Below are 17,202 nucleotides of genomic sequence, written 5' to 3'. Positions count from 1 at the left end.
CCTCTTCAGATTCCAACACCTCCTCCTGCCAGTCTGCTCCTTCTTCTCCATCTGACCACTCATTGTCATCCCACCACCAATCCCCGGCCTTGATCCTTCTTCCCTTGGGGTTACCTACCTGGTGCCTTCTACCACTTCTCTGTGTCCAGCCAGTCCATGGATTGGGTGCTGACAGAAGAGTCACACAATTATTCACTTAAGCACTGCATCTTGTTCTGAGAGACAGGCTACTCTTTGGTTGTATTTGTGGACATTGGTATTACTCCATGGCCAAAAGATAGGAGGATGGCAATAACTTTGGGCTGAATCCTTTTAAGTTCTACTCAGAGTGGACACATGGAAATCAATGGTCTTATCTTACTCATTTCCTTTAATTGTAGTGGCTTCCCTCTGAGTATGAATTATTTTGGAGGCAGCCCTTTGTCTTTCCCCCTGCACCTTCTCCCAATTTATGTAAAAGCAAGGTCTCTCTGACCCCCGGCCTACATTCTGATGCTGCCAAGGTGTAGCCTCCTCCCACTGGGTGAGCAAAGCCAGTCGGTCATTGACTTTTGCATACGTACAGATGGGCAGATGCTCCCTGCCCAGGTGTTTTTCATATGAGAGTCTGGATCCTCAGCTGTACCTAACATTCCTCTTTGGAGTGGGCTGCAGGGGATACTGAGGAGCAGGAGAACCCCATCAGGGTGAGCTGGCGATGGGGGTTAACTCAGAACATTACCAAAAACTGGAACCACAGCAACTCTAGACCACAAATCAGAGTGCCTCTAAAAAATGAATGAAAAAGGGGGAATGTTCTTTGGAGAACAGGTAGAAGACCTGCCATAGGAATGTAAATCAGAAACTTGAGTTCTAGAAGTTTCAATGTTGTTTTTTTACCTTCTTTTGGTTGGGTTTGTCTTGGGTGTTTTGAATGATAGCCCCTCCTGCCCAACTGTACAGCAGTAATTCTGGAGAAGCTTCACCCATAGAATGGCTGAAGGAGTCTGTTGATGCTTTGAGTAACTGGGTGTGGATGCCCCAGAAGATTTGAACAAGAAGGGGACTCTCTTCAATTTCTCCATTTTAGGTGTAGCTGTTAGCATAGATGTGCATGATCGAGAGATGTGATATACCCAATTACCTGTTGCATTCATAACTTATCTGTTACATTCATAACCAAAAAATCTTTTGAATAAATAAAATAGGAATGAATAGTATAGTAATGAGTAACTATATGGGATTAGGATGCTACAGGCACTAGAAACCAACAAAACATCAGAAAAAGCTGGAAAGAGTTCCTTGCCACCTTAAAGGGTATTTACAGTCCTATAAGAGCTTTTGTTGTTCTAATGTCCTATCATTTATTTATTTATTGCAGAAAATGTATATGCCATTTGATTGTTAAGAGACGCTCAGAGTGTTTTACAAATAGATAAAGCAATAACTTCATCAGTAAAAAGAATTAACAACAATAATTTAAGATTTTTAAAGAAAAAAGTTATCAGTAAACTAAAAACAGATTAAAACTCTCACACCCATATTAAGATATTCGTTTCCGGTTACAGACGTTATGGTTAATGGCATTGAGGAGAAAGGTTTTTTGTTTTGTTTTTTAAAACATAAATGTGTGATATTATTGTAGCATTGTGATGGTGAAGTGTTATACATCTCCCACATTTAAAAGAATCTGGAGAGCCTTTTAGGGCAAAATAGAAATTGAAGAAGAAGAAGAAGAAGAAGAAGAAGAAGAAGAAGAGTTTGGATTTGATATCCTGCTTTATCACTACCCTAAGGAGTCTCAAAGCGGCTAACATTCTCCTTTCCCTTCCTCCCCCACAACAAACACTCTGTGAGGTGAGTGGGGCTGAGAGACTTCAGAGAAGTGTGACTGGCCCAAGGTCACCCAGCAGCTGCATGTGGAGGAGCGGGGAAGCAAACCCGGTTCCCCAGATTACAAGTCCACCGCTCTTAACCATTAAAAAATAAACAGTTTCATCAGATGGGGCCCATTGCTAAGGCCATACTGAACGTATGGTCAGTTGGCCGATATTCACTGCCCATATGAAAACCCCATTCTCTTCAAAATATGGAAGAGTAAAAGGTGTGGGGAACCTCAGGTGTGGCGGATGCTGATTGAGATCCTTGGGGACTTCATAGACCCTAGGGACTTGTCACTATGGTTAACCTAGTTCTGGGAGAATCAGAGAAAATTATCCCCACCCCCAACATCATCATCATCATTTCAGATTTCCATATTTTGGGGGCAACTAAAGATGGGGGATATTGCATACATTCCTGTCTTCTAAATAAAATAGCAGCATGCCATACTGCATGCAAATCCCTTGGTTTGCCTGTGCCAACATCTGTTTGGCCTCCCCGTCACTCCTGACTGTAACACATCAGTTATTATTTTGCAAAAAGAGCCTGAAGGTTTTGTGAGTTTATACATACAGTGATGCCTGCCTGAATGGAAATTTTTTTTGAATGAACCTAGTCTCCAGGCAAGATGACTAAAGAGGGACAGCTATCTGATGACTATCTGAAATACTCTTAAAACATCAGCAGGTGAGGTGGTGATGTAACAGTTACTAGAAGAAGAATGTCAGCCCTCAGGGTGGTTAGAATCATAGGATTGTAGAGTTCGAAGGGAACCCGAGAGCCTTCTCATCCGTCCACCTCAGGATCCCTTCTAGTTCTAAGATTCTATGGAACTGTCTCCCTGTTCCATATACAGTGGTACCTTGGGTTAAGTACTTAATTTGTTCCGGAGGTCCGTTCTTAACCTGAAACTGTGCTTAACCTGAAGCACCACTTTAGCTAATGGGGCCTCCCGCTGCCACCGCGCCGCCGGAGCCCGATTTCTGTTCTTATCCTGAAGCAAAGTTCTTAATCTGAAGCACTATTTCTGGGTTAGCGGAGTGTGTAACCTGAAGCGTATGTAACCTGAAGCGTATGTAACCCGAGCTACCACTGTATTCCTCTGCCCTTTACAACTCATACTGCTGCTCCCTGAGTTTTGTAACTCTATCCCTGCAGGCCATGTGCAAATGTGGTGTAAGGCTGACAGTTCTTGAATAAACGAAGTTTAGGAATGCTTGTTTCCTATTGAAAATTTGTACCAATGCCTTGCTCAGTGTTTTTTTCTGGCGGGATGCATACCCCTAAACATTTTGTTAATCTAACAGAAGAAGAAACTATTTATTTTTTTAAAAAATTAGTTTCTTCACTAGCACGGTGAATTGTCAGTTCTGTTGCTACCCAATGGCAGCCTCATTTCCTGTCATGGTGTTACTGAGTCTCAGACGGAAGTGAGTGTTTAATGTGTGAAGCAGTGTGGAATGTGAGTACTCCTAAACATATTTCTAGAAAAAAAGCACTGGCCTTGGTCCCTGCTTTCCTTCTCCGGTGCCCAGTTGTATTCCTCACATGCCTGTAGGTTATGTTAGCTGAAGCTGGTGAGAAGTGAAGTCCAACAACACTTGGAGGGTCACAGGTTCCCAATCTTGTTTTACATGGTTATCTTAGAGTAGGCACTCCAAGAAGAAAAATAGAATATTTATGTTGTGTTTTCCATGCCACTCCTATTTCAGATTCGTTCAGCTGCAGCTGCTATGCCTTGTTTCCGGACTTCACCCTCCTCCTTGTGCCTCCTCCTCTTCCTCCTGGCTTCCAGCTCTTCCTCTGAAGATGATACTGTGGTGGTCACCAGCAGCGGTCCTATCAGAGGCAAAAGACTCCCGGCTGGCCCTGGCTCTGTGACCGCCTACCTGGGCATCCCCTATGCTGAGCCCCCCATAGGCAAACTGCGTTTCCAGAAGCCGGTTCCACATCCAGAAGCCTGGCTCCACAGAAGCCGTGGAGCCAGGTCTTGGAGGCCACCAGCTTTGGCAACTCTTGCCTTCAGTTTAATAACGATTCCTTCCCTGATCGACCCATATGGACTCCAAACACACCACTTTCAGAGGACTGCCTCTTCCTCAACCTCTGGGTGCCCCATCCACGACCAGTCACACCAGTGCCCATCCTCCTATGGATCTATGGTGGGGGTTTTAGCATGAACTCAGCCTCAGCAGATGTCTTAAATGGAGGCTTACTAGCTGCTACAGAGAATGTCATTGTGGCCTCCATGAATTACCGTGGAGGAATGTTAGGTTACCTGTACTTGCCGCCAGCTGCCCCAGGAAATGTTGCATTGTGGGACCAACATCTGGCTCTGAAGTGGGTGAGTGAGAATGCAGCTGTCTTTGGCGGACATCCAGCTCAGTTGACTCTCCTTGGCCTCGGTTCTGGAGCAGTCTCAGTTGGTTTCCACCTGCTTTCACCGGCAAGCCAACCCCTTGTTGCCCGTGGTGTGCTTCATAGTGGAGTTCCCACTGCCCGCCGGATTTGGAGGAGTCCTGAAGATGCCGAAAGAGAATCAGCGATGTTGAGTCAGCTCATGGGGTGTCCTAAAACTAACCACAGTGCAATGGTCAGCTGCCTACAGGGGAAGGACATTGAGAGCCATGCACTTTGTGAACTCTGTGGTATCATATCAATAACAGCGGATGGGGAATTTCTTACCGATGAGCCCAGAAAGCTCCTGGAGAGAGGCATTCAAGGCAAACCTATTCTCACTGGTGTCACGGCTAATGAAGACTCATTCCTGGCATACCTTATGCTTCCTAGTGCTGAAGTAAATGATGGGATCCTGACCTGGGAGCAGCTCCTTGAAGGGGTGCTGGAAACTCTGAAAACAGAAGACATTGCCAGGGCTATAGCCCTCAAATATGCTGAATACTTTCATGGGCCAGAGCGGTACCGTTTGGCCTTGATTCAGTATTTGGGAGATTATCCCTTTTTATGCCCAATGATGGAGTTTGCTGCAAAGGCCAGGGAGCTTGGGAGCCCAGCTTATGTTTATTCCTTCAGCCACCGCAGTTCTGGCTTTCCTTGGCCAGAGTGGATAGGGACCCCCCATGGAGCAGAGATCCCGTACTTGTTTGGAAACTTGGCAGCATCATTGCGGAAAGACCCATCGGAGACGGAGGTGGAATTGAGCCGGCGAGTGATGCGATACTGGGCGGAGTTTGCCAGAAGCGGGTAAGGTATTAACCTTTCTGTGCCAAGGACTAAGTATGCCTGCCCATATATACCAACATGCCTTTTACTATGTTTTTAAAAATAAATGAAGCAATTATCTTGTTGCACACCATCCCAATATCTAAGTGGTACTAGATTTCAGGGTTCCAGGTGTTTCACCTCGGTTTGGTTTCCTTGGGATGAAGACTGCCATGTCTTTAGGATATATGGTTTATTTACACACACATAGATATACAACCTGCTCCTATGATGGAGAGGTTGACAGCATTAACCCCCCAGTAGGTCTTGGACCCCAAGAATTACAAGGAACGTCAGCATCATGCAGGCTACCCTCCCCCAGACTCACAACAATATTTTCAGCTGCTGATTTTATTTATACTTTTATTTTTTTATTTTTTGGATTACTTTTTGTAAACTTCTGAATCTTATTATTTTAAAATATCTATTCTGTTCCTGTAAACTGCTTCGACGTCTGACAATCCGATTAATTAAATAAAAATAAGTAAATGGCGTAACCTGGATCATTAAACCATCGTAAAAAACAACAACATGTGCACATACGTTTCAGTGTATACAAATCTAAAAGTTCCCATTTGGTAACTGATCTGTGGTTTTCAGAACTGAAAAAGTTCTAGGGCTGACTACTTGCTTCTGACTTCCATGTCAGCTCTGTCTACTTCAAGCATTAGAGCCTCACCCTGAAATGAGTCTGAGGCTGTAATAAAGCTCTGATTTCTTTGTTGTGTCTACAGGAATCCCACCGGGTCTGCGCCGAATGAGGAACAGTGGCCTGTCTACAATGCTACAGAGCAGAACATCTTCCATATTACCACAGAGGCAGCCCAGCACAAATGGATGCCACCTGCTCCGCGATGTGCTTTCCTGGCCACTCATCTAGCAAATGAAATAGAAGCAAGTGAGTTCAGGGCTCTCTTTGGAAAGGGAGGATATGGTGATACCCAGCTCTGGATTGAGAACCTACAGCCCTTAGTTGCTAGATGAAAATATGGAGAAGGGATTTTATTAAAAGGGGGCATTTTTCTCTTATCAGAGGTCCTCCACAAACTCCCCACAGCTATCTTGTCCCCTCAGGGCTCCAGGGTCCCTCCTCTCCTCCCCACTCCCTTACTGACTTATCCTTTGGCTTTTCTAGGCTTCAGGCCTTATCAAACATGAAAATTAGAGCCACCACATGAATAGTTACTGTCAGGTGTCTGTTGCGGTTGCTCGAGAGTAACCAGGCAGGACTCCAACCTGTGTTTTACAGGCTTTATTTTGGTGCAAACTATTTACAGTGAAGAGCCCGGAAGCTCATATCTGGCTCAATCGCTAGCAGAATCCGGGAGTGGTCTTTCTTTGGACCTCCCCCAACATAAGAGTTTTGTTACCCCCAACCTTCTCCTCCCCTCTTTGTGCCTTAGGCTACTGTGCAGGATGGGCAAGGGCGTGTTTCCCTCCTGTCCGGCTTGCCCAGGAGTGGCGTTAAGGCTCCCACCAGCATCCTCTGGTCCTTGCACCTCTTCCCCACTGGAGGTGGGGCTTTCCTCCTCCCCGGAAGAGGAATTGCTTCGCAAGATTTTTGGAGGCTCCCTGTAACACAACTGCCCTTCTATTTCTCGCCTCTTGAGCCGATGGCAGTTCCCTGACAGTTACGTTATCTGCAACACAACATTTCATGAGTTTTGTTTTTTTTAATTGCCAATTGCTGGAGAAATGTGGACAACTGAATTATAAGAACAGAGAAAGGAGAAGCTGGGAGAACCAAAATGGGCAGATCTGTTCATCCACAGTGGTCAAGGATGAGCATTACAGGCCAATAACATCTGGAGGGCCATGTGTTCCACATCCTCCTTTTTCATTTTTTAAAATTTATTTTTAGTTCGCGCAGCATTCTGGTACAGGAGACACGATGGCTGGAGCCTTGCTATCGTCACTGCAGGAGCCACCGCGATAAAGCATTTTTAAAAATGTGAGCTGGGGAAGGGAATACTTGCTCCCCTTGGATGCTTCCTGTGAAGCAGCTTAGGACCCCATCTTCAATGGGGCATGAGGAGTACCATAAGAACGCAGGGTGGACGGATTTGGGCCTGCTTTTGATGGAAAACAAAAACCGGGAGACTAATCAGATCTCCTGCAAGAGGAGTTTGATCTTCTGTTGATCAGTTATTTTTCACAACCATTGTTTATTTTTCCTTTTGCAGGGAAATCTGAAGAAGGTTGTATTCCACCTGTTCAGGAGAAAGATGTGAAGAATGAGGCTGGAGATGGCGAAAACCAGGCCTCAGGAACAGTTTAGCTAGGCCAAACTCTGAGGGATCTGCAGCCATGTACAAAACACACGGTAGCATAGCTATTCATCGCAACAAACCTGAACGAGGGAAGAAATTACTGTGATATTGTCAGAGGCTCAGGAGCAGAAGAGCAGGGGAGAGAGCAAATAGAGAGCGGAGGAGAGGAATCAGAGGGGAGCGTAGGGGAATATGACAGTGGACCGAGAGATTCCATGAGCTTCTCCAGCGAATCAGAAGATTCCCAGGAGGGGGCGCCTATGGTAAGGGCGAGGCGAATCCCAGAGGGGACGATCCATAAACAGGGAACCAGAGGGGAGTCCCAAAGGAGTAGCGGAGAAGTAGGGCCAGTTCCCCCACCAGAGCACAGTGGGGGAGAAGAGGCATGGGAGTCAGGACCAGCGTCTCCTCCATCGGGGAGTGGGGAGACGGAGGGAAGGGCAGGTCCAGCTAGCCTCCCCGAAAGGGGGAGCAGTGACACAAGTGTAACGGTCAGAAGGAAAGTGGGAGGCTGCGCGCGCGCGCCAAGTTCAAATGTGGAGGAGCGCGGGACAGCAGAAAACCCGGATTGGGAGCCAGGTCCTAAAGCCCGAAAGAGGGGGGAGGAGGAGTCGGGAGAATCAGCGTCAGAAGAATCTCGGAGGGCAGAGACTCCGACTAGCAGAAGGACCCAGAGAAAGAAGGAACAGAGGAAGAGGTGGAGTAAAGCTAGAATCTTAAGCTGGTGTCAGGGGGGCGGAGATTCAGATGGGACTTCTATGATCTGACGGATAGATGTAGCGTTGCGCGCTGCACGTCTGGAAATGAGACTGAACTTCAATAAAGACTTTTGAACTTGAGCAAGAAGCAGCGTTGGTCTTGTGTGAGCTGGGACCTTGGGCAGCGCTGACAGTAAGTCCCATCTCAAATAAACTCTGCGAGCTCACGGAGATAGGCAAAGATGACGACTGAGGAAAAAGTCAAGCAATTGCAGGAAGCGGTGTCAACGCTCTACGCAGAATTAGCTGCGTCTAGGAAAAAAGAAGAAGACACAGCTGCGCTCTGCCAGGATCTGCAAGCCAGGTGGGACAAATGGGGAAAGGAGGGGCAGCTGGGAGCCAAGCCGGAGGGAGTTAGCCTCGGGAAAAGGGGGGCAAGCCTTGTGACCCATTTTGACGGGAACCTGCAGCAGTACCCTAACTTCAGAGCAGAAGTAGTCTTCGCGCTCAATTTGCTTCGGAAAGATTTTAGAGATGAGGAGGAGAAAGTGGGTTTCATAATCACTCATCTGCATGGGGAAGCTAAGTCGTGGCTGCGAACTTTGCTACGCGAAAATGACCCCGCCCTCAAAGATTCAAGCGCTTTTATTGGAGCCATGGACGCTTGCTTTAAATCAACGGTGGATGTGGATGTCGCTAGAAGGGAAATGCATGGATTGCGACAAGGGAGAGCGACGGTGCGCCAGTATCATTCCCGCTTTTTTGGGTTAGTAAATGTGCTGGGCTGGCAGAAGGACTCAGCTGCCGTCAGGGATCTGTTCTGGGAGGGGCTGAATGGAGCCGTTAAAGATGAACTGGCGAGGGGGGAGAGACCCCAAAATACAACAGAAGTGGTCCAAAGGGCGCTTGCAATTGGGGTGCGCCTGGAAGAACGCCCGTGGAGCAGGGAGGAGGGGCGAAGAGCAAACACGTCAGTTAGAACGACTCCCTTCCTACCCAGAGAGACAGAGCGCGCTCAGTCCACGCCTCCTCTCATAAGTGGAGAGGAGCCAATGGAAGTCGGAGGTGCAAGGGCTCAGACAGCAAGCAGAGCCCAGACACCAGGAGCAGTCAAGGCGAAGGCTCCTAGAGGGAGCAGGAAGTGTTACATCTGCGACAGTGCACAGCACATGGCGAAAGAGTGTCCCCAGAGGCTCCAGAAGCACACTGCAGCCTCAGCAACTGTTAAAGGAGGAATTCAGCAGGGAGTTGAGCAGCAGGGAAAAGGCGACGCCTGGTTGGAGATGGAGGCTCTGGGGCTCAACCAGGCGAGTCAGTGAAACAGTCCCCAGAGATTTTGCAGCCCACAGACCCCCTCCCACCCAAACCAGTGGTGCAACTCACTGCATCGCTCCAGCTGCCCGATGGGCTCACCCTGGAGGTCCCTATTACCATTGACTCTGGTAGCAACGCAGACTTTGTAGGGTTGGACTTCGTCAAGCAGCATCGCATAGCACTCCTGCCAGCCACGATGCCCCTAAATGTTGTCACGGTAGATGGCAGGAAGATACTGGGAGGAGAGGTGGTACAGCAAACACCGCCTCTGGTGATGCAAATTGGAAACCACCGCGAAGTCATCAGTTTCAACGTCACCCACCTGTCGGACACGCCCATAGTGTTGGGCATGAGTTGGCTGGATAGGCACAGCCCGGCATTAGCGTGGTACCAGCGGCAATTGACCTTCTGCTCTTCCTACTGCGCAGCGCACTGCATCCAGACCTGCCAGGAAGGAGAGGGGCAAGAGGATGCACCGCAGCTACACCTAGGCGTGGTGCAAGCGGTGCCCAACAAGTACAAGGACTTTTTGGAAGTCTTCTGCGAGAAGGAAGCAGACAAGCTGCCTCCCCACAGACCCTACGACTGCAAGATTGACCTCCTGCCAGGGGCGACGCTGCCAACTGGGAAACTGTACTCCATGTCTGAAGACGAAATGCAAGAACTCAGGGAGTTCATAGATCGCAATTTGAAGCGGGGATTCATCCGGGAATCCAAAGCAGTGGGGGGCAGTCCCGTGTTTTTCGTGAAGAAGAGAGACACGCCCGAACGGAGGCTCATAGTGGATTATAGAATCATCAATTCCAGGACAAAGCCCACAGCATTCCCCATGCCCAAAATTGACGACCTGCTCGCGACGGTGAGGAAGGGACGGATCTTCACCAAGTTGGATTTACGAGGGGCCTACAACCTTATACGCATGCGGGAGGGCGACGAGTGGAAGACAGCCATGTTTACGCCTTTAGGAACCTATGAATACAGAGTCATGCCGTTTGGTCTCCAAAATGGCTCCCATTGTTTCCAAGCTTTCATGCACCACGTGCTAGCGGGACTCCTCTACAAGAAGTGCGTCTGCTTTTTAGATGATATCCTGATCTTTTCGGACTCGCAGGAGGCGCACGAGGAGGACGTCAAGGAGGTCCTGCAGAGACTACGGGAGCACAGACTTTACGCCAAACTGGAGAAGTGCCAGTTCGACACGACAGAGGTGGATTTCCTGGGCTACAAGCTGTCCGACAAGGGACTTGCCATGGACAGCGCCAAGGTCCGCTCAGTGTTGGACTGGAAGAGCCCGCGCAACCGGAAGGAGGTCCAGAAGTTCGTCGGTTTCGCCAACTTTTATCGCAAGTTCATCAAGGGGTTCGCGACGGAGACAGCGGCCATCACGGACACCCTCAGCTCCAAGAAGAAGAAGTTCACCTGGACGGACCAGGCGGAGCAGTCCTTTCGGAGGCTCAAGCGTCTCTTCGCGTCCGAAGAACAGCTGCTACACGTAAACCCCAGCAAACCGATGAGGGTTGAAACGGACGCCTCGGACAGAGCGGTGGGGGCGGTCCTGTTGCAGCAAGATCCGCAAGGGGACTGGAGACCGTGCGCATTCTACTCCAGGAAGCTCAGCACGTCGGAGCAGAACTACACCATCTGGGACAGGGAGTTGCTGGCCATTCATGCAGCTTTCAAGGCGTGGCGGCACTTCCTCGTCGGAGCCAGACACACGGTGCAGGTTCGCACGGACCACAAGAACCTGGAGTACTGGCGCACGGCGAAATTCCTGAACCAGAGACACATCCGCTGGGCGGAGTTCTTTGCAGATTTCGATTTCCGGATAGAATACATCCCGGGAGACAACAACGTCATGGCGGATGCGCTATCCAGGAAGCCGCAGTATCTCGAGGAAGCGGCACCGGCAGCGGCCAAACACATTTTCGCACCAGAGGTGTGGGCGTGCGCTTCAGCCGCAGTGGACCTGGACGCGGTCCGTCGTGCGCTACAGGCGGATTCGTTTGCGCAAACCAAGATGGAGGAGGTGCGAAACGGCACAGCGAGGGACGACGAGTTCCAGATACGCGACGGACTACTCCTCCGCAAAGGGGCTCTCTACGTACCGGGAGAAGACCTTCGCGCGAGAGTCTTGCAGCAGCTGCACGACGCGCCCAGCGCTGGGCACTTCGGCAAGGACAAGACGGCGGAATTAGTCACCAGGGACTTTTGGTGGCCCAAGGTGCGGGGAGAAGTTGCGGATTACGTTTCCAGGTGTGACACCTGCCAAAGGGCCAAGCCAGTACACAGGAAGCCGGCGGGTCTGCTGGAACCGCTGCAGACGCCGCTCGAACCATGGGAGAAAGTGGCCCTGGACTTTGTTACAGATCTGCCCAGTTCGCGCGGCAAAACAGCAGTACTCGTGGTTGTAGACCTCTTCACCAAAATGGCGCATTTCATTCCGTGCGCGAAGGTGGCCACAGCGGAACAGACCGCCAAGCTGTTCATAGACCACGTGTTCAAAGCTCACGGCCTGCCGCGGTCCATCCTGTCCGACCGGGGCCGCCAATTCATCTCGAACTTTTGGCAGAAGCTGCTGGGCATCCTGAACGTCAAGATCAACTTAGCGTCGGCACGACACCCGCAGACCAACGGACAAGCGGAGAGGGTCAACGCCATCATGCAGCAGTACCTGCGATGCTACGCCAATCAACAGCCCTCGACCTGGGTGGACTACCTACTGCTAGCCGAGTTTGCCTACAACAACACGAAGCACGGGTCTACAGGGGTGACACCGTTCTTCGCCAACAATGGGCGCCACCCCAGAACCTTCCCGGGGTTGGAGACCGAGGCAGAGGGGGAGCCACGGGGGGCAGAGCACTTAGCCGCAGAGTTACAGGAGGTCCATGAGCAACTCCGAAGGCACTTGGAACTCGCGAAACACGCCTACAAGATGCAGGCAGACAGGCACAGGAGGGTTGGGGAAGACATACAGGTAGGGGACTGGGTCTGGTTAGCAGCTCAGGCAGTGCCGGCCAGAACGCTAGCTAAGAGGAAGCTAGGACACAAGCAGCTGGGACCTTACCAGGTCGCGGCACAAATCAATCCAGTGGCCTACCGGTTGACACTCCCGGAGGGCTCCAGAATGCACCCAGTCTTTCACAGGTCAGTGCTCACGCCTTACAAGGCGCCCCACAGGTTTCAGGCGCCAGGGACCGCACCAGCTCCACGTAGCCCATCGCCAGCAGGGGAGGGACCACAGAGGGCGACGCCACTCAACGAGGTCACAGAGATTTTGGACTCCAGATGGGGGGAAGAGGGAGTTGAATATCTCCTCGCCAGGGAGGGTACTCCGGCCAGCGCCAACGAGTGGGTGCCGTGCTACGCCGTGGAGGAGCACTATCTCAAAGACGAGTTCCATTCGATCTTCCCACACAGACCCATGCCGGCGGAGTATTTTGACGACTGGCTTTTCACACCCACACTGTCAGCCAGCACGTTCCAAGGTTTCTCCTCAGATGAGGAGCCGACGCCGGGGATGAGCTCCCCGGAGGGGTCGCTCTCGGGGTTTGCCACGGACCGCTCCTATTGGTGGGACACTCAACCAGAAGTGGGGTGGAGCAGGGAACTGCTGAGGGGGCCCTTGCACACAGCCTCACCCGAGGGACCGGGGGGAGACGAGGACATGGACGTGTGGGGGGAGGATCTTGGTTTTGAGCACGACAGCAGAGAAATGGAAGCAGAGGAAGTCGACGTCGACGAACCCATCGTGGGGGGGCCTGATCCCGCTGGACGGTTGCACACCAGGGAGAGAGAACGGAAGCCAGCACTCACACCCCCAGCGCTGGAGCACCTGGAACCCACACCCGAAGAGGGGGAGGGGGGAAGGGGGGGCTTCGAGGGGGGATGGATGTCAGAGGCTCAGGAGCAGAAGAGCAGGGGAGAGAGCAAATAGAGAGCGGAGGAGAGGAATCAGAGGGGAGCGTAGGGGAATATGACAGTGGACCGAGAGATTCCATGAGCTTCTCCAGCGAATCAGAAGATTCCCAGGAGGGGGCGCCTATGGTAAGGGCGAGGCGAATCCCAGAGGGGACGATCCATAAACAGGGAACCAGAGGGGAGTCCCAAAGGAGTAGCGGAGAAGTAGGGCCAGTTCCCCCACCAGAGCACAGTGGGGGAGAAGAGGCATGGGAGTCAGGACCAGCGTCTCCTCCATCGGGGAGTGGGGAGACGGAGGGAAGGGCAGGTCCAGCTAGCCTCCCCGAAAGGGGGAGCAGTGACACAAGTGTAACGGTCAGAAGGAAAGTGGGAGGCTGCGCGCGCGCGCCAAGTTCAAATGTGGAGGAGCGCGGGACAGCAGAAAACCCGGATTGGGAGCCAGGTCCTAAAGCCCGAAAGAGGGGGGAGGAGGAGTCGGGAGAATCAGCGTCAGAAGAATCTCGGAGGGCAGAGACTCCGACTAGCAGAAGGACCCAGAGAAAGAAGGAACAGAGGAAGAGGTGGAGTAAAGCTAGAATCTTAAGCTGGTGTCAGGGGGGCGGAGATTCAGATGGGACTTCTATGATCTGACGGATAGATGTAGCGTTGCGCGCTGCACGTCTGGAAATGAGACTGAACTTCAATAAAGACTTTTGAACTTGAGCAAGAAGCAGCGTTGGTCTTGTGTGAGCTGGGACCTTGGGCAGCGCTGACAGATATGAATTGAATAAAAATGTAAACCCTCTTCAGGCATTTGGTATCTCCAGAATACAGTGGTACCTCATGTTAAGTACTTAATTCATTCCAGAGGTCCGTTCTTAACCTGAAATTGTTCTTAACCTGAAGCACCACTTTAGCTAATGCGGCCTCCCGCTGCTGCTGCGCCGCCGGAACGTGATTTCTGTTCTCATCCTGAAGCAAAGTTCTTAACCTGAAGCAATTTTTCTGGGTTAGCAGAGTCTGTAACCTGAAGCGTATGTAACCTGAAGCGTATGTAACCTGAGGTACCACTGTACTTGGGTTTCTTCAAGAAGAATGGGGATCTGGAACGGTGCCAACCACATTCTCTAGGTAGGATGGCCAGTGAGACTGGCCTGTGAATTTTGGATAGCCTCTTCACACACTAAGTATATATAGATACTGACTGTTTGAGTGGCAGAAAAACTGAAGGGAATGGTGTGAGGACAGCCTTGTTCTAATAGAGGTTAGCTGGGTCACTCCCTTTGCCTCCATCTCATTTATAGGATTTAATGCTTTGACAACAACTTATTCCTAATAAAGATCCTTGAAATGTTTGCTCAGTCTGCATTTTTTAAATCGAGCCAATATAATTTGCACATCCTGGAAACAGAACATAGGTATCATTTGGTTTTCAATAGCACACTCAATACTATGATCTGGTTCTCAGTGCAAAAACATACAAACATAACATAACAAAACAAACATAACAAAATGCATATAAGATAGATATGCTAAGTCAAAACATGCATAAAATGCACAAGTATGTACAAAATGCACATTTTGTGGGAGGGAAACTGTTTCAAATATAATGCACAGGTTCGTGTAGTTTTTAAAGGGCTTTTATCACACATTGGGATGGGACGAACTGATGAATAAAACTTAAATGAAGCACGCAAGACTTATCTGGATAAGAAATCGACTGATAATCGACTGATCTGTAATTCAATGACCACTACTTTCAACACTGGCAATTTGAGGGCAGCAGCCTAGCTTCCTGGTTTGCATAACTTGTGGCACATACAGCCCTAATCTCCTACTGAGGGGAATGCTGACAGGCTAGGGATGAGGGGAAAATTCCATTTAGTTTGCATTGAAAGGCAAGTTTACCTAATTCACACTTTCTGTTGCAGCATACCAACCAAAGCATAGACATCCTTCAAAATGTGCAATTCTCTGAATTTTGCAATGCAATTTTCCAGTCAAGCAATGTTTACAAAAACACATATTACTAGGGTAAAGTGTGCGTAGAAAGGCATATATTGGAGAAAATGACATACAAAAATGTGTTATATTAGGGGAAATTAGTTTGCAGAGATATGAGTATTGGGCAAAATTGCATAAAAATATATATATTAGGAGAGACACTCGCACTAAAATGCCCATGAATTTTCACGAGGATGTTCTTTTAGAAAATGACCAACTTTAAGAAGGGAAGAAATGAGAAACTGAAATGGACAGATATGCCCATCTTTTCCATGGTTTCCAGGATGAGTGGTGTGTGTGTGTGTGAACACTCGCTAAAACTCCCCATCACTCCAGCATCAGCCTTCTAAGGCAATAGTCTTTCTCTGCCCTAATGCTAAGGCTGACCCTAGATCCATCAGGAGTTTTTCTCATTCTACAGAAGCAAATTTGTCCGCTTCAGTTTCTCATTTTCCTACAGATTATTTGCTACATCATCATCATCATTTATATCCCGCCCATCTCTCTGGGTTTCCCCAGCCACTATGGGAGGCTCCCAACACAATATTACAAACACGATAAAACATCAAATATTTAAAAAGTCCCTAAAGAAACCGGAGCATAAAATCTGGAACAGACACACAGAACATAAAAGCTGGAACAGACTTTGAGTTGCACATTGCTAATCTGGATCCTGCTAAAGTCTACATATGAACAACACCCAGGGGCGGATTTAGGTTTGATGAGGCCCTAAGCTACTGAAGGTAATGGGGCCCTTTATATGTCCAGCTGTTCTTTGTCAACAACAAATTGTTGCTGTTTTTTGTGTTGAATATATATGATATATATTCCTTATGAGGAACGGCTAAAGGAGCTGGGCATGTTTAGCCTGGAGAAGAGGAGGTTAAGGGGTGATATGATAGCCATGTTCAAATATATAAAAGGATGTCATATAGAGGAGGGAGAAAGGTTGTTTTCTGCTGCTCCAGAGAAGCGGACACGGAGCAATGGATCCAAACTACAAGAAAGAAGATTCCACCTAAACATTAGGAAGAACTTCCTGACAGTAAGAGCTGTTCGGCAGTGGAATTTGCTGCCAAGGAGTGTGGTGGAGTCTCCTCCTTTGGAGGTCTTTAAGCAGAGGCTTGACAACCATATGTCAGGAGTGCTCTGATGGTGTTTCCTGCTTGGCAGGGGGTTGGACTCGATGGCCCTTGTGGTCTCTTCCAACTCTATGATTCTATGATTCTATGACCTAATAGGTATCTAAAGTCATTTGCACATAATGAAATATTATCATAAATTTTGGAAATGTACATCCAGGTTTTTTCCCCTTTAATTTTTTTGGGGGCCCCCAAGAGAGTGGGGCCCTAAGCTATAGCTTGTTTAGCTTATACGTAAATCCGGCACTGATAAAACCCAGCAATAGAGTAGCCGTGTCGGATCAAACCTGACACTGTGCCAGGTCTGCGTCTTCTGGAAGCTGCTGGGACCTGAGTGCATTTTTTTATTTTTTATTTTTTTGTTGCTGCTTTTGATGAAGGCCCCACAGAGACCTTGGCCTTCCAATGAGAGTGACAGAAAAGCAACCATATTGCTTAAACAGAGCGGGAGCACAACATGTTTGGCCAGACCAACGCTGGAAGTGTGTCAAAGGTCCCTGCATTAGCACTTATACAACAGGATCCCAGGTGCTCATTTTCCTCCCCATCTCAGATCAATTACGGTACAGTGATACCTCGGGTTAAGAAATTAATTCGTTCTAGAGGTCCGTTCTTAACCTGAAACTGTTCTTAACCTGAGGTACCACTTTAGCTAATGGGGCCTCCCACTGCCGCCGCACGATTTCTGTTCTCATCCTGAGGTAAAGTTCTTAACCCGAGGTACTATTTCTGTGTTAGCGGAGTCTGTAACCTGAAGCGTCTGTAACCCGAGGTACCAGTGTATTGATAGCTGGA

The 17,202-nt window shown here is 49.2% G+C and overlaps 1 pseudogene; it reads left to right on the top strand.

Moving 5' to 3' along the window:
* The first annotated feature begins 641 nt into the window (after window positions 1-641).
* On the top strand, window positions 642-7,455 carry LOC128408607 (cholinesterase-like; annotated as a pseudogene).
* Window positions 7,456-17,202: the final 9,747 nt, after the last annotated feature.

This window comes from Podarcis raffonei, chromosome 2, assembly GCF_027172205.1.
Source record: "Podarcis raffonei isolate rPodRaf1 chromosome 2, rPodRaf1.pri, whole genome shotgun sequence".
Taxonomy (NCBI): Eukaryota; Metazoa; Chordata; class Lepidosauria; order Squamata; family Lacertidae; genus Podarcis; species Podarcis raffonei.
The sequence above is the reverse complement of the archived record's forward strand: the minus strand, read 5'-3'. Positions and strand labels throughout refer to the sequence as shown.